The 17542-nt window shown below is 49.1% G+C and overlaps 1 protein-coding gene and 1 long non-coding RNA gene across 6 annotated transcripts in view; one reads left to right on the top strand and one right to left on the bottom strand.

Moving 5' to 3' along the window:
* Nckap5l (NCK-associated protein 5-like) overlaps positions 1 to 17542 on the top strand; it is a 37070-nt gene that overhangs the window by 2085 nt on the left and 17443 nt on the right.
* Positions 9243 to 16690, bottom strand: LOC134479570 (uncharacterized). Of its 2 annotated transcripts, XR_010053089.1 has the most exons (3): positions 14971 to 16690; positions 13950 to 14113; positions 9243 to 13373 (listed from the first exon to the last, which is right to left on the bottom strand). It is a non-coding gene; the product is annotated as an uncharacterized LOC134479570 (long non-coding RNA). The 2 variants fall into 2 exon arrangements; XR_010053088.1 differs by having other exon boundaries at positions 9243 to 14113.

The raw sequence follows: 17542 nt of genomic DNA, 5'->3' as shown, positions 1-17542 counted from the left end.
GGAGGAGGCAGCCAAGGGCCAGCAGGGTAGGCAGATTCCCAGCAGAACAGTCTGCATCTCAGCTGTTGGGACTTGTTTTAGGATCTGAGCCAGGGAGGCCAGCAGATTCATCCACCCTCCTGTGGGAAGAGGGCAAGGAGGGCCCCACTGCCGTTGCCCATCCTACCTGCTGGCTCTCCACACTGCACCTCTGTACTCACCCCAACTCCTGAGCAGCAGGGGGAGGCTGCCCCTGCCCTGCTCTGCCAGCCCCTTACCTCCCTGACGTAGGGCTTTCTCAGGACTCTGGAGCTCCAGGTTAGGACTTGCTTTCCAGCCCAAAAACCAAACAGCTTCATGTTCTCATTCCTTTCGTCCTTGGACTCCCAGGTGAAGGGGACCATTGGAGATTGGGAATATGAGGCACATTCTTCTGCATTGTCTGTCCTTCACTCTGTCAGTCTTCCTAGGTCCGGGGAGCCCTCTAGCCCCAGTCCTGCCTGCCTGTGTGAGTGAAGCGTCACCAGAAGAAGGCTTGTAGGTTACATCCTAAGAAACCTCCCTCACTGTTGTGAAGCCCTTGAAATGGATAATGGAAACTCCCAGGGAAGTCAGTTTCCCAGAAAGCGGTTATTGGTGGAGTCCCTGTGAGAGCTGACGGGTGCAGCTGTTGCTAGGCAGAAAGGGCAATCCCATCGTGAGGAATGGCAGCCCGAGGCCCTGTAAAGGAGAAAGGACAGCCTAAGTGAAGGGTGAGGGGCCCTGGCATGCAGACCTGGTCACCAGAGCTGTAGCTCTCAGAGCAGGTTCACTTTCTCACTCCTGTGTCCCCAACCCCTCCCCCAAGTACCCCCCCCCCCCCCGATACCACAGTCTGCCTTGACAGCCCCTTGCTTGCTCCAGCCTGTCTGGCTGCACTAATGGACTGATTGGATTTTCTATACTTGTAGTTTGGTGGTTTTTTTTTTTGATTGAACATGCAAATTTATGTAAATCAACCTGAGATCTGCCTCCACGTCAAAACAACATAGAGCTTCCACAGGCTGGAAGGAATCCGAGAGAAAATCTAGTCCAAGGCCCACCTTCAAGTTAAAATGGGGAAACTGGCCAGGTGGTGGCACACACCTTTAAGCCAGTGCTCCGGAGGCAGAGGCAGGCAGATCTCTGTGACTGAGGCCAGCCTGGTCTACATAGTCACTCTACCTAGTGAAGCTCTGTCTCGACGCCCCCCCCCCCGCCAGCCCTCCCCCCACAAATGTGGAAACTGGCAATGAAGTAGAATGTGATTCAGGTGGTAGTAAGCGCCCATGGTAGGAGTCTAGCCTCTGCTCACTGCCTTAGTTTCTCATTCACGAGAGACCTGGTTGTGTTCAAAGCAGAGAAAGCCAGTTCTTGAGCCTAGGTAGCTGTAGAGTGTTGGGCTAGGGTTCTCCTAGTGTTCTCTCTGGTCAGCTTTCTCCCTGATGAGGGAACCTCTCCTGTCCTACACCCTGGAGCACCAGAAGAGAGGACGGTTTCCTAGGAGATGCAGTTTTATTTGTCTCCTGCATCGAAACAGTGCCAGGCACACAGTAGGCTGCACCTGCAGAACCTTGTTATCTGCTCTCCTGGTTTGAGTTTTCGCCGCATCTCTCTTTGGATAAGGGTCTTTGCCTGTCGTCTTGAACATCACGCTATCTGGGCATCCTCTGCAACTTCCCACAGTGGTGATCTTGCTGTGGTAGCAGGCCTTGCTGTGGGGAGGATCTCATTATTCGAGAACAGTTATTGGTGGAGTCCCTGTGAGAGTGAAGGGTGCAGCTGTTGCTAGGCAGAAACGGGGAATGGCTCTGAGGCTGGGCAGCCGGAGGCTGTGAGGAGAGAGGACAGTCGAAGGTGGATAGGTGCTACAATAAGTTTGATCCCAAGAAACGGTCTTCAGTGACCTTTTTTCCCCCCAGTGCTGGGGATTGAGCAAGTGTCAGGCCCTGAGCTGTAGTTCTGAGTCTCCCTGCTTCTTGACATGCCCTCCCTTAGACCCCAACACCCAGCTGCAAGTTGCCGACTCCCTGACACTCCATTGCAGCCGCTCACACTGCTTGTGATGCGGGATTATCTTACCGAGTAGTCTCTGAGTGCACTCTAGGCATGGCTTAGGCAGCCGCTGGCCTGTTTCCCTGTCCTCCAAGAGAGTGGAGTAGGGACTCGAAGACAGAGGCCGTAATTCCCTGCCAGGGCTGTCCACCTGGTCCTGCACAGCCTTGTGGGGTAGCTTGGGACACACATGGGGGGGGGCTCTGTCTTTACCGTCTTCCCAGCCCACATTTGGAGTGAATACACCTGCCTTTCCCATCTTCCCCAAAACTGCAGGAGCGCAGCTGATACCTCAGTGGAGCAAGATCCTTCTCCCTGGGCCTCAGTTTCCCAGCCAGTCCTCATGAATTAATAACACATCATCATTGGGGTGTGGCACCTGCTCCGTAATTACCATTTTTTCTCAGCTCTGGGAGTTACGCAGATGAAAGGAGTCCAAGGAGGCCAGGCTGTTATTAAGGTGAATTATCATCGCAGTTATTGCTGATTTCTAAAAACCCGGTAGGAGCTTACAGGAACCCAGTTAGGCACAGCACCCTGAGCCTTGTGCTGGTCGTTGAGCTCTGGGAGTTTGGCAGCCCTCAACTAAACGGTTTTTATTTAAAAAGGGGGAAAAACCGTCAGGGCCAAAGTTGCAAACCAGTTTTCAAGAGTCTGAGAAGCCGGGGTTCAATCTCAAACACACTTAAAGCAAAACAAAACAAACAAAGCAAAACAAAAGGCTCTTTAGAGGAGGCCGGATCCCATGCTGCTGTTTGTATTGTAGCCTGCAGGGCCTGAGCAGTAGATCCTACTGGTCTGTATTTCTCTGGCATTTCAGCCTTAAGTTGCTTCTGAGGCTCTGTGGGCAAACTGTGAAAGACTGAACTCCTGGGGCGCTGTGGGGGGGGGCTCTTGGGGGCTAAGTTTCCAAAGCTGAGTCACTTCACACCAGCTAGGCTGATATAGGGGCTGTAATTGGTCCTTTTATGCAGAGATCTGTTGAGACACCCCCTAGAACCTACCCACAGCAACTCCTGGCATTCCCAACAGTCTGGTTGTCTATCTTATCCACACCTGACTCAAAAGTCTCCCCTGGGCCCACTTCCCACCTCTTTGCTCACAAGCTGTGTGTAGCCAGGGTTGGAGCTTAGGGGTGGGGGGTGTGGTCTGCTTTTCCCACTGTTGACTAGACTGTGCTACCTTTCCAAGGGCCTACACCAGTGGTTCTCAACCTGTAGGTCGAACAACACATTCTGAAAACACAGATATTTATTTACATTACCACTCATAAGGGCCGGAGGGATGGCTCAGTGGTTAAGAGCACTGGCTGCTCTTCCAGAGGTCCTGAATTCAAATCCCAGCAACCACATGGTGGCTCACAATGATCTGTAATGGGATCTGAGGATCTCTTCTGGCACACAGGTGTACATGCAGATAGAGCACTCATAATAAAACAAATACATCTTTAAAAGACAAACAAAAAGGAAAGTTAAATCCTCTGTTCCACATGAACACAGCTCCACTAAAGTAGAAACAACTCTCGCTGCTGTGTCCACACCAGACTGGGGATATAAAAGCCGCCTCTCCCAACCCGGGGTCTGGGGGAAGAAAGGAAGCAAGGCATTGGTACCCATGGTCAAAGTCCCCCACAAACCCCCTCTCCTGCTCCTGGGATGTTTTCTCTATTCTCACAGGACTATAGTTGAACACGGCTGGGAGAAGCTTTAGAACAAACGTAGTTAGCCGGTCGGGATAGTCCAGGCATGTGATTCAGCAAGACTGTCTGAAAAGGTGGTTGGCCAGGTGGATTGGTCTTTTAATTGTGTTTGTTTGTTTGGGGTTGAGTTGGTGGGGTTTTGTTTGTTTGTTTTGTTTTAATTAAACAAGGGCTTGCTTTGTAGCTCAGGCTGGCCACCCAGAACTTAACTGCGTAACCCAGAATGGCTTCAAATTTGTAGTAATTCTTCTTCAGCCTCCGAAAGCAGTGGGGTCACAAGTGTCAGCTACTCTCTGCTTAAATTATTTTTGGAGTGCTGGTGACTGGACCTGGATAAGAACTCATCCCAGACAAGGGACATCCAGAGACTCCTTGAAACAGGGTCGCTCCACATAGCCCTGGATGTCCTGTAACTGTGCTGTCCTCAAACTCAAGAGATCTGTCTGCCTCTGCCTCCCAGATGCTGAGATTAAAGAAAGGCGTGTGCCCAACCTCAGACTCCTTCTGACATTTCAAAAGTCATTTTAGCCAGGCATGGTGAGACACATGTCTTAATTTAAAGAGGTCAATTTGTCCTACATAATGGGGCTACATAGTGAGACCCTGTCTCAAAAAAAAAAAAGATATTTTAGAACAGGCGTTAAGTAGCTCTGTACTGGGGTGTATGCTATTCATGCGGTGTAGAGTTTTTATTTCTTCTCCTCCTTCTCCTCCCTCTTCTTCTTCATCCTCTTCCTCCTCGTCCTCTGCCTCCTCCTCTCCGTCCTCCTCTGCCTCCTCTTCCCGCTTCTTTCTCCTTTTTTGAGGAAGGCCCTCACTGTGGGGCCAGCGTAGCCTGATCTGGAAGTAAAACTGTCCTGCCTCAGCTGTCCAAGGGTTAGCATGATGGCCACGTGTCTCCGTGCTTGCCCCTAGTTTCTTTATACAAATTCTCTTTCCCCCTCTTTCTAAAAGACAGTGTCACCTGTCCTGTCCATTCCTTATCTTACCTGTTGGCAACCCGAGTATTGGAGGGATTTCACGCTGCTATAGCAGAAGCCCACGAACTTCAGATGCTACCAGCAGCAGACAGTAACTTCTGACAGCTTTGGAGGCTGAGGAGTCCAAGATCAAGCCTGGGACACCTTCCTTGTCTTGTGAGGGAGAGCGAAGGATCTCAGGTTCAAAGACAAAGCCCCTTCATTGTACTCTCCTGTGCTAGAAAGGGTCAAGAGAAAGGCCTGAGGGGGTTGGGGATTTAGCTCAGTGGTAGAGCGCTTGCCTAGCAAGCACAAGGCCCTGGGTTCGGTCCCCAGCTCCGAAAAAAAAGAAAAAGAAAAAAAAAAAAAAAAGAGAGAAAGGCCTGAGGAGCCAGGCTGTAATTAAGGTCTCTGTGTTTTGTTTTCGTTCTTGCTCAAAACAGATCTCACAATGTATTCCAGGCTGATCTTGAAACCCGACCCCACCCCACCCTACCCCCTGAGCATTGAGATGGCAGGCATGAGGCACCATAACCAGATTGTAGCCTCTTTTCATTTATTGTATGTCTGTGAATACATTGTCGCTGTCTTCAGACACACCAGAAGAGGGCATCCGATTCCTATTACAGGCGGTTGTGAGCCACCATGTGGTTGCTGGGAATTGAACTCAGGACCTCTAAAAGAGCAGTCAGTGCTGTTAACAGCTGAGCCATCTCTCCAGCCCCAGGACTTGTGGCCTCTTTTATAAGGGCATTTATTTCATTCCAGAGAACGCTGCCCCTAACCGAATCATCATTCCATGACCCCCAACTCCTTTGCTATCACCTCGAAAGTGAGCATTTTGTGGGGAGTGGTTTACGGATATTTCAGCTACAGCATCTGTCTCAGGTTCTCCTGCTTGAGTGCAAATCCCTGTCAGAATTCACTCTCCAAATGCTGTATATCACTCAGACGCCGGAATTCATGCCCGAGCCAGCTGCTGAGGAGTTTAAGCTCTACAAGGCCACTCATGAAGCAAGCAGATATTTTGGAACTTCCTATCCAGAAAATCCACATTTATCAAGCAACTGAACAGTTGTAAATTGCAAGTGCAGCCGAGATAAGGACTGCAGAGAGAGCCAAGGCAGCCCGGATGTGATTGGCACTCCCTGTGTGTACTGAATTACGATACTGTATCCATACATCATTACAAATCCATGTCAGCTTTAAGGAAAACGCAGGTACTTGAGGAGTGAGTACTCACAGGGCCTGCCCCAGCTTGGTGTGTATTCACACGAGTGAGCGAGGGAGTGAGCAGAGGCGCGTGCCGAGCTGTGGGGCTGGGCACTGCTGGAAGCAGGCGGCAGGCCAAGGCTGAAGACATGCACCACGTGAGCCAGAGTGCTGGCTTTCACAGCCTGGCTTAGTGGTTCTGTTCTCTCTGCTTCCCAAGTGTGGGGACCTCCTAGGCCCTTGAGTTCTTTTGTGTCCCAGGCAGACTTCCCCTTCTCTGCCAGATGATGCTCAGGGTGCTTCCTTCCCTTCTTCCCACCCGGGGCTGCCCCTTATGTTTCCCCAACCCTGGGCCCACTGTTCTGCCAAAGCTGAAACCTGCCTTCCCTCCCTGCTTCTGGAGGGAAGTTTGGGGGGTGTTTGCTTCTCATTTCCTGTGTAGACAGCACCTCACTTCCTGTGCCCCCTCCCCAGAAGAAGGCTAACACGCTTGGCTCTGTAGTCGCTTCCTCCCCTCCCCCACTGCTTTCCTGGAAAGCCTTCAGGCATTGAGAACAACAACATCAAAGGAAGCTGCCCCAAAGGGGCCGTGAGTGCTGCTCGGACCACACCACCATCCTTTGCAGCTGGAAGACTAACCAATCATAGACCTTTCCATGGTACCATCCTTCTGTGCCCTGCTGGCAGAGATGTCAAAGTGGGCTTACCCCCATTTTACAGAGAATAAAATCAAGGCCCAGAGGAGTTCATAGACTTTCTCAGTCTCTCCTTGGCTCAGGCTCTAGCCAGAATCAGAATCTGGAAATCACACTTCCATTTGTAGGCTGAAGGGAAAAAAACTTAAGAGTGAGAGCCCGTGAAATAGACTTGCTGTCTTCTCCAAGTCTGAGCTGGCCCCTTAGGAGGAACATCTGGATTTGCCCTGCTGGAGCTGCCTGGGTACAGAAGGCTGACCACAGCCTGCTCCTGTTAAAAGAGATCTAGGCACAGAGCTTGGAGGAGTGGGTCCTGGGGTCAAGTATGGGGAGCTGGAAGGGTATCTGGCTGCTTCCCTGGAACTGTGGGTGAGCCTGAACCAGCCTCGGAGCCGCTGTCAGCTTCTGTCATCTATCTAAGCAGTAACCCTTGTTTGTTCCACCATTCAACTCTGCTGTGTATCACCTCCCAGGCCTCCAACTTTCCTGAAAGCCCCATCAAGTCTCTGATTACACCAGTGTACTCATGCGTACACATGTTCATGCACACATGCATGCAGTCTGTCTGTCACTCTCTGCCGTCATCCCTTGAGACATGTTCTCTAAACTCACTGGTTCTGGCTTGTCTGACTGGCCAGTGAGCCCCTAGGATCCACCTGTCTCTGCTTTCCTAATGCTGGGGTCACAAGCAGAGGTGGCCATGCCTGGGTTTAGGTGTGTCAGGGGGATATGAATACAGACAGTGTCCACCCTGGATCAGAACATGAAAAATACTCATCTTTGGTGACCTCCGGTCTAGCTGCCCTAAATCATTCCGCTTGCCCATGCACCCAGAGTTTCCTGCCTCCTTTCTTCTGTATGTGGTCTTCTGTATGTGGTCTTCTGTATGTGCTCTTCTGTATGTGCTCTTCTGTATGTGCTCTTCTGTATGTGCACTTCTGTATATGCACTTCTGTATGTGCTCTCCTGTATGTGCTCTTCTGTATGTGCACTTCTGTATATGCACTTCTGTATGTGCTCTCCTGTATGTGCTCTTCTGTATGTGCTCTCCTGTATGTGCTCTTCTGTATGTGCTCTTCTGTATGTGCACTTCTGTATGTGCTCTTCTGTATGTGCTCTTCTGTATGTGCACTTCTGTATGTGAACATCTGTATGTGAACATCTGTATGTGCTCTTCTGTATGCTGTACATGCACATCTGTATGTGCACTTCTTCTATCCCTGGGAACTAATCAACAAATAAAGAGCCTGTACATTTGGGGTGCAAGTCACAATGCTGTTTGCTTGCTGGTTTGGTTGTGAATTTGTTTGGTCTGGTTTTTGGTTTCTTTCAAGACCAGAAATTTTGTGTGTAGCCCTGGCTGTCCTAGAACTTGTTCTGTAGATCAAGCTGGCTTTAAACTCAGAGATCCACCAGTCTTTACCTCCCAAGTGCTAGGATTAAAGGCATATGCCACCACCTCCCGGTTTACAATGTATTTGTTATTATTTGGGTGTTGTTGTTGTTGTAATAGGGATTAAATCGAGGGCCTTACCAAGTTCCCAGGATAGCCATAAACTCTCTACAGATCAGAACAGCCTTGAACTTCAAATCCTCCTGCCTCAACCTCATGAATACCTGAAATTACACAACTGTGTCAGCAAGCCCAGCCTAACATGAGTTGCTAAGACAACTCTATGGCATATGCGTTGCCTCCCATGTAACTGAAATCTTGTACACCTCGACCACTGTGGTCCCACCAGAAAACCCTAGCCCGGTAACTGCCATTTTGTTCTGAACTCTATATGGTCCACTTTTTCCAATGTCACACAGGAAGGAGAGCATACAGTTAAGTAATTACCTGTGCACCTTACTTGTTTCATGTAACGTAATGTCCTCCAGGCTCTTTGCGTTGTAGCAAATGACAAGGTTTCCTTCATCGCTAGGACCGAATGGTGTTCTGCTGTGTTTGTCTGTCTCCTTGGGTTTGTCATTCACCTGTTCACTCCCCCCGACTCCTTCTGGCTGTTGTGTATGATGTGCAGTTAACACGGATGCAGGTAGCCCTTGGCCTGCTCAGAATGGGTTGTTTCTGCTTTAGTAATTTGAAGAGCTCTATACTGCTTCCTGTAAGCGTGATGCGGTCTGCATCTCTCGGCCGTGTGTTGCCAGCACTTGCCGGCTTTCACCGTTTCCATGAAGCTATTACAGTAGGTGATGTCTTATTGTGGTTTGGATTTCTATTCCCCTGGTGGTTAGTGATGTGAGTATTACACATTTACTGGCCATTTGCTCATCTTTTGTGAAAAGTCATTTCGGGCTCTGTCTCCCTCCCCCACCGCCCCCCAGGCAAGGTTTCTTTGTGTATCCCTGGCTGTGCTGGAACTCACTCTATAGACCAGGCTGGCCTTGAACTCAGAGTTCTGCCTGCCTCTGCTTCCTGAGCACTGGGATGGGGTGCCCCAACACATCTGGCCCCTTAGCTTTTTTTTTTTTAAGGTTTAAACTTTTTTCATGAGTTTATGAGGTTCGAGTTTTTTTAAGGGGGTGAGTGGTCGAGACAGGGTCTCACTGGTACCCCTGGTATCCACTTGCCTCTTTTTTCCTACTTTTAAAAATAATTTAGTTATTTTATGTGCATTGGTGTTTTGCCTGCATGTATGTCTGTGTGGGGGCGTTGGATCCTGGAGTTACAGACAGTGAGCTGCCATGGGGGTGCTGGCTGGATGTGAATACGTTCTGTCACTTCATCTTCTAAAAATCGTTCTGCTTAAAGAAAAATATACAAGTGGTAACATGCTACTATATCTGTTAAGTGTACACACACACACACACATAGACACAAACACATATTACATATACATGTGCACACACAAACACACAGAGAAGGAGAGAAATGAGAAGTTGGAAAGATAAGAAAAGTCCAGGACCAAAAAAATCCCCTCACTGATCTCCCACAGAATGGAGTGAAATGTTTGCAATGTATATGGACTGAGAGGTTTATCTTCAGAACATGTAAAGAGTACTGATGTCTGTTTAGAAAACCCAGTTTGAAGGGCTGGAGAGATGGCTCAGTGGTTAAGAGCACTGACTGCTCTAACAGAGGCCCTGCGTTCAAATCCCAGCAACCACATGGTGGCTCACAACCATCTGCAACGGGGATCTGGTGCCCTCTTCTGGTGTGTCTGAAGATGGCAACAGTGTATGTATAAATAAATAAATAAATAAATAAATAAATAAATAAATCTTTTTTTAAAAAAGAAAACCCACCCAATTTGAAAGTGGGCAGAGATTCAAATAACCTTTTCTATAAGTAAAACTTTAAAAATCGGGTGCTGGGCTGGAGAGATGGCTCAGCGGTTAAGAGCACCCAACTGCTCTTCCAGAGGTCATGAGTTCAATTCCCAGCAACCACATGGTGGCTCACAACCATCTGTAAAGAGATCCGATGCCCTCTTCTGGTGTATCTGAAGACAGCTACAGTATATATAATAAATAAATAAATCTTTAAAAAAAAAATCGGGTGCTGAAGAGGTGGCTGTCAAGAGGACTGGTTGCTCTTCCAAAGGACCTGGGTTCAGTTCCCAGCACCCACATGGTGGCTCACAACCCTCTGTAACTGTAGTCCCAGAGGATTCTGTCCTCACTGTCGTTGCACACATACAACATACAGACTTAACATGCCAGAAAAAAAAAAACCACCCATGTACATAAAATAAAAAGAGGTTAGAACCCGGGGTAGGGGACGCTCTCAATAATGGCCACCATTGTAAATCATCTAGGAATTATAAACCAAAGCCACATGAACTGGTATGGTAGTACACATATTTAATTCTAGCACTCGGCAGCAGAAGGCAGAAGGATCTCTGTAAATTCAAGGCTAGGGTCTTACGTAAATATAACAAGTTCCAGGCCCGCTGTGTAGTGAGACTCTCAAAGCCAGACCACAGTGAGGACCGCTTCTTACAGTTATGAGTGCCTAGGATCAGAAAAGCAGGTTGCGAGCAGTGAGGGTGTAAAGAAATCACAGCCCTCAGACTTGGTTGGTGAAATGGAAAACTGTCAGCTTTGGAAGGCAGCCTGGTACCTCCATGAACAACTAGAAGTAAGTCACATGATCCAGCAGTTCTACTCACAGACCCCTAAGAGACCTGAAAACATACAGCCATACACAAATGTGCCCATAGATCATATTATTACAATAGCCCAAAGGTGCAGACAGCCCCAGTGTCTGCTTCAGGGAGTGGATAAACAGAACTCGGGCTGTGCACAGGCTTAGCCGTGAAGAATGGGCCGCAATAAAGCTTGCCGCATGGTGAACTCTGAACAGACTGTAACGGGGTGAAAGGAGCCAGTCACAGGAGGCCACTTACTGTGTGATTCCATTCAAACAGAATGTGCAGAATAAAGAAACCTACGAAGACAGAAGCTACACAGCGGTTCCCCTGGCGGAAGCTGCTAAGGGAAAAGGCAAGAGTAAATAAACGGTCTAAAGTTGATGCGATTGGCCACTTACCTGAGTACAGCAAAATCCACTGAGTTGTGTGTGTCCCTCTGTAACTTGTAGATGTTCTTTGAGGCCAGGTCTCTGGTCTCCCAGGCTGGCGTTCAGCGTGAGAGCCTCTCACCTGCGCCTGAGCATGCTCAGAGGGTGTGACAACATACCGGCTACACAGTTTAATCGGGTGGGTTGTATGTGGCATGGGGACTCTGCTCCGAGGCTTGGTAAAGTAAGTGCAGGTAGAAGGCAGGGAAGACTGGGAAGAGTAGCTTGGGTTTACTGCTGTGGCCATGACCTGCCACTAAGGACACAGAGTAAGGAAGGGGAGAGCCACAGCCCACAGCCCTCCTTCCATTTAGGTTTTGTTCTTTAGGGTTTTCTTATTTAATGAATGCTTTGTGAATTTCACCTCTTCTTTCCCAGTCCCACTCATCTCCCCTTCATATCCATCCTCTACCCTTGCAGCCTCCCCCCTCCCCCATATCAAAGAAAACAAAAACAAAAACAAACAAAAGAAAGAAAAGAAAACATCTCACTGTGGAAGTTGTGATGTGTCCCAGTGTGTCACACAGCACACCCTTTTTCCAAACAGCTTTATTTGCAAACGTTCATTGCTATGAGTCATTGGTCTGGTTCATGGCCTCTGGTCCTCCTACACCATCCATACTGGATCCTCACCGGGGCTCCTCCCAGTTATCCTGCTGTTGCCCTGTGTCATGGAGATCCTGCAGCTTTGGATCTGCAGGACCGGCCCCTTCACATGCTCTAGCAGTTCATATGTGGGGTGTATGTTGGGGTGGTCAACTCAAAACCCTGGATCTGGGCCTGGGTGGAAGTTGAGTTGGTCACCCCACCAGCTGTCCTGCACCTGAACCTCGAGGGCCAGCTCTCCTGGTTTGCCCAGGTCAGGGCCAGGGCCAGCTCTCATGCCTGAGGATGGCTCCTTTGGGTTTTTAAATTTTGTATTGTTTGTTTGTTTTCTTTTGTTTTTCTTCCATTTTGAGAAACTTTGTGATGTGTGACAAAACTTTTTCTGGGGAGACACAACATACACATCTACTCACTCTAGATAGGGAACCCAGAACAGACCAAAGTATGGATACCACCAAAGTCCAATTTGGTGAACCGTTCCATTTTATTGGCGTTACTTAGAGGAGCAGAAATGACTGAAAGATGGCTGTGTCACCAAAGGAGACTCCAGCATGAATGGCAGCTGACACAGCAGGGAACCTGGAGCTCGCTGCTCACTAGGCCAGAGTGTCCTTCTACAGGCTCCAGAGTTTTAAACCTCACCAAGCAGCTCAGCTGGCCTCAGGAGTCCTCTTTGTAGCTTTTCTCCTCTGAGAATCTTCATTGCAATTCCGTTTTCTTGACCTTAGAGGGACCCTCAGCTTTTATTTCATACTCTATTGGGAAGGAGCCTGATGAATCTGTTCAGTTTCAAGGACTTCCTGAATCTATTTCAAGTTGTTCACCTTCTTGTTTAAGGAGCTTCTCTGAGGTATGGAATGTTTCAGCCTCAGAGAAAACCGTACCACAACCCTTTGCTTTGAAGGGAGTTATTGAAAAGCTTTGTGTTGGAGCAGTGGTAGAGTGAGCAGAGCACTGGTTGCTTTCCCAGAGTACCTGGCTTCAATTTCTAGAACCCACATGATGACTCACACCCATATGTACCCCATTTTCGGGGACTCTGATGTCCTCCTCTGACCATGTAGACGCCAGGCGTGTACCTGGCGCACACGTATGTACAGCCAAAACACTCATTTACATAAAATAAAAAAATCTTAAAGTTGCCTGAGAAGTGTTTGAGTGGATGCTTAACATGTTCGAGGCTCTGAGAGTAATTCCTAGTATGCAAAAAGTGGATGGGGAAATGCCTTCAGAAGGTAGATAGCAAAACCAGATGTGTCAGTCAAGATGAACTGGCCTCGGCAGGGAAGAGACAACGCTGTGCTCTATTGGGTGGTAAGTAGGGACAGACGATTCGTTTTTGTGATTTGTTTTGAGACAAGGTCTCACCGTGTAGCCCTGGCTGACCTGGAACTCAGTATGCAGACAAGGCTGGCCTTGATCTCATAGAAATCCACCTGCCTCTATGCAAAGTGCTGGAATTAAAGATGTGTCCCTGCTGCTGGCTTCTCCCCTGTGGGGAAACGGGCGGGTAGCTTGCAGACGTCTGAGGAGAGCAGAGGAGGAATCATGATTTCATGATTGAAGGAGGAGCTCCGGCTAGAGGCCTTCGTACAGAGCTGGCAGGACCCACAGCACAGGGGCCCCTGCGGTTGGCACAGAGAAAGGAGAAAAGTAGGTAAACAACAGCTGGGGACAGGAGTGAGTGTCTGTCCCTTGCCTTTGCCTCTCCCATTCCCTGCAGAAAGGATTTGCCAGAGGACCTGGGGATCTCCAGCCAACAGCTACAGTGGCTCTTCAAAAGTGGGTTCAGTCTGGGCTTGACTTGTACTTCCCTGGATGCACCCAGCTAGGGGAGTGGGAAAGTAAGGTCAGGAGTTCAGGCCAGCCTCAGATACTGGAGACACTAGATAGAGACAGACCGACAGACAGACAGACATAGATAAATCAGGAGTTCAGGCCAGCCTTAGCTACTTGGAGACATGAGATAGACAGACAGACATAGATGGATCAGGAGTTCAGGCCAGTCTCAGCTACTAGAGACACGAGATAGAGATAGACAGATGGACAGACAGATAGATAGATTATAGATAGGTAGATAGATGATAGCTATATGGATGAATGATATAATTGATAGATGATAGATGGATAGAGGAGAGGAGGATAGATAGACAGGCAGACAGACAGTGTAACTTCTCCACTGGGTTAGCCATCTTTCCCACCTGTAGGTAGTGGTAACAGTGATAAACTGAACTTTCTTTCTCTGTCCTGGACGGCTGTTCTGGACGGGTGATCTGGACGGGTGATCCTTCGGGGCTCTGCAGTAACCTGGTTGGTAGAATGTTCATCCCTTGGTTGTTTGATCCTCAGCACTGCAAAAACAAAACTAAAAACCAACCAAACATGATTCTCAGGCCTTTTGGCATTTAAACACTATGCATTCTCTTTAGCACAAGATTTATTTAGTCTGTGTTTTCGTAGGCTTCAAACCATAGCTTTCAGGCCTGTGGCAAGATAGAAATGTGGTAGCCAGGAAGCCGTGGGAAGAGCCCCCTCTGCCCTCTTGCTGCCCTTCCAACGCTGTGTTAGAACTGAGAGTTTTGGCTCACTTAAAGGCCAATGAGATGGCTCATGCTGGCAAAGGCATGTGACACTAAGCCTGACATCTGGAATTTGATCTCCAGAGAGACCTATGGTCAAGGAGAGAGCTGACTCCCAAAATTGTCCCCTGACTTCCACACATGCACCTTTGTGTGCGTGCACACAGACAAGACAGACAGACGGACAGACAGACATGTGTAAAAACAGGTGCATTGAGATGGTTAATAGGCAAACACACTTGCCACCAAGCCGATGGCCTGAGTTTGACACCCAGGACCCACATGAAAGGAGAGAAGGTTCAGACCTTCAGACATGCACCAAAATGAGAACACATGTACACACACACAATGCACATATCATCATCATCCATGCACACACTCATCATCATCATCATCATACCACCTAGCTGTGCCCTTAATACCAGTACTCAAGAGGCAGGCAGCTCTCTTAGTTCAAAGCCAGCCTGGTCTACACAGCAAGTTCCAAGCCAGCCAGGCTACACAGTGAGGCCCTGTCTCAAAACAAACAAACAAAAAATAATGAAGTGGACTAGAAATGTTAGAAACAATAACCATGATAACATATCCTATGAAAATAGTCATATATTCTGAAACAAAAAGTGGAGAGTGTCTGTGTTCTTACTGTTTGCGAATCTGGCGTCTGATGTCATAGAGAGCAGTGCGTCCCTCGTATCGGCTTCTGTGAGGCAGGCATCTGCTGTGGTCATGAGCAACACAGTCTCTGGGAAAGGCCACTGGGGAAGGCAGGGAGTGATGCAGGTAGACAGTGTCATGACTGTGAAGTAGCTGTGACCTTGTGGGGTCCCCGGGTCCCTCTGTGAGAGTTACTGTTCTAGAACAGTCCCCACATAGTGGGAAGGAACCCCTTCCTGAGAGACTGACTACCTGAAGTCACACAGAAACTCAATTGCCTTCTGGTCTGACACTCCCCATCTCCTTAGCTGGGCTGGCCTAGCTCTTGGCTGGCCTTCTGGGAGTGGGGCCTCGGCTGCTTGGCTGCTGAGCCCCTGGTGTGTAGTCTACAAATAAACCCATTGTGTGGAAACCCCTTCCCTCTCCCCACCTCCAGCAGCTGCTATTTTTGTCATTGGGTTATGCCTTGGACAGGGAACAGATCTCTGAGCACTGAGATGAGGAATGTTGAAATCCAGAGGTCTCCGAGGGGCCAACAACACCCCACACTGCCAGGAGGAGTCTGGTCCTGCTCTTAGTTGGGTTTGGGAGAGGTAGGTTCTCAGAGTGCCCGTGAACGGAGTCGGAAGGCATCATTGCAGAAGGCTGTTGTCTGGGATGGCCACTCCCCCTTGCCTTCTTTCCCTGTGGAAGGAGTGAGTCCAGTTGGAATTCTTAGGTGCTTTGAGCCAGAGATCAAGTGGACTCTCTCGGGTCTTACCCGGTCACTATTCACACCCTCTGCAACCCGGGGCTCTTAGCTAGCTCTGTGCTTGTTGGTGCAAAGGTTGCTGTTTATTTATAAGTGGACCCCGGGTGTGACAGGCCAGGATTCCAGAGAGCAGCTGGCCTGGGAGCTGAACTGGCTGCTGTCACAGATGAGTCTTTAAGTAAGCCCCCATCTCTTCCTCCGTGCAGCTGCCCACTCCTCCCCCACCCCCTGCCCCTGGCTTCTCTCCCAGGAGGACGGTGGGGAAACAGCTGGGAAGTGAGGGACTCCTCTGGGCCAGAGGCCTTGGCCGATGTCCCAGGTGAGGAGAGAGAGCCCAGACAACCGTGCTTCACACTCACACACTGGAGATCAGGGGCTGGGACACAGACCCTCTGCTCTCCTTGGCTGACTAAAGGCCAGTACAAGATCTGTGTTTGAGGTGCAGAAACTTTGTTCGTCCGAGCCTTCTAGATTTAAAGGGGCCGCAGGGCTGAGGGCTCAGTGCTTTGCGTGTGCAAGACCTGGCCTTGGGTTTTAGAGATGACAGTATTTCTCTGTTGGCTTCTTTGTGGCAGGGTCTGCTGTAGCCGAACTGGCCCAGTTCTGCCTCCCTGCCCAATCCCTGGATTACAGGCACAAGCCGCTGGACTTCAGAATTTTAATTTTTACTGTGTGTTTGTTTTTTTTAATATTTATTCATGTCTATGAGTGCACTGTCACTCTCTTTAGACACACCAGAAGAGGGCATCAGATCCCATTACAGATGGTTGTGAGCCACCATGTGGTTGCTGGGGATTGAACTCAGGACCTCTGTTAGAGCAGTAATGCTGCTCTTAACCACTAAGCCATCTCTCCAGCCCAAATTTGTTTATTTGGATTCTTCTTCTTCTTCTTCTTCTTCTTCTTCTTCTTCTTCTTCTTCTTCTTCTTCTTCTTCTTCTTCTTCTTCTTCTTCTTCCTCTTCCACCCCCCTCCTCCTCCTCCCCCCTCCTCTTCTTCCTCCTCCTTCTCTCCTCCTCCTCCCCCTCCTCTTCTTCCTCTTCCTCCTCCTCCCCTCTTCCTCCTCCTCCTCCTCTTCTTCCCTCTCCCCCACTCCTCTTCCTCCTCCTTCTTTTTTTAAGTTTTTCAAGACAGGGTTTCTCTGTGTAGCCATAGCTGTCCTGGAACTCTCTGTTGACCAGGCTGTCCTTGAACTCCCAAGAGTTAGGCAGCTCTCCTACCTCTGCTTTAAGATCACAGGTGTGAACCACAGGCCTGACCGACCAGACACTTCTTAGCAGTTTTCCCTTCCGTTCTCTCTGCTGCTTGTCCTTACCCCTCTCCACTGAAGTCACTTCCCTGTGAATCAGGCCCCTTATGAGGGGAGGAGCCTCTTGCTTGCTGTTCTAGCAGAAGCTTCCAGTCAAGTTAAGAGTTTCCGAACCCAGCCTCCTCCCCACTACCCAGCCTGGCTGGCAAGGAGTTCTCTGATCCAACCTTTCTGATGGGCTGTGGCACCACACAGAGGAATGCTTAAACCAGGGCCATCCTAGGATCCAAGTGTGGGTTTTCCCCAGCAACTGGTTGGACTAAGCCCCAAGGGAGGAGGAGGAGGAGGAGAGTATTTTCCTGAGACATCCCACATGTTCAGCCTCTGGGGAAAAGACTTACACGGGTTTTGTTTAATGCCGCTCATCGTGAGGAGATCCAGGTGACCCTGTCACTGTGCACTCTGGCGTTCACTAGAAGGCAACAGGAAGGTTTTCGTTTTTTTTTAAATCTTTAAAAAAAATTTTAAGACTAAATGACTGTCCCTGAGTGTTCCAGGCTG

The sequence above is a fragment of the Rattus norvegicus genome, chromosome 7 (genome assembly GCF_036323735.1).
Source record: "Rattus norvegicus strain BN/NHsdMcwi chromosome 7, GRCr8, whole genome shotgun sequence".
Classification (NCBI taxonomy): Eukaryota; Metazoa; Chordata; class Mammalia; order Rodentia; family Muridae; genus Rattus; species Rattus norvegicus.
This window is presented reverse-complemented; position numbering and strand designations above follow the sequence as displayed.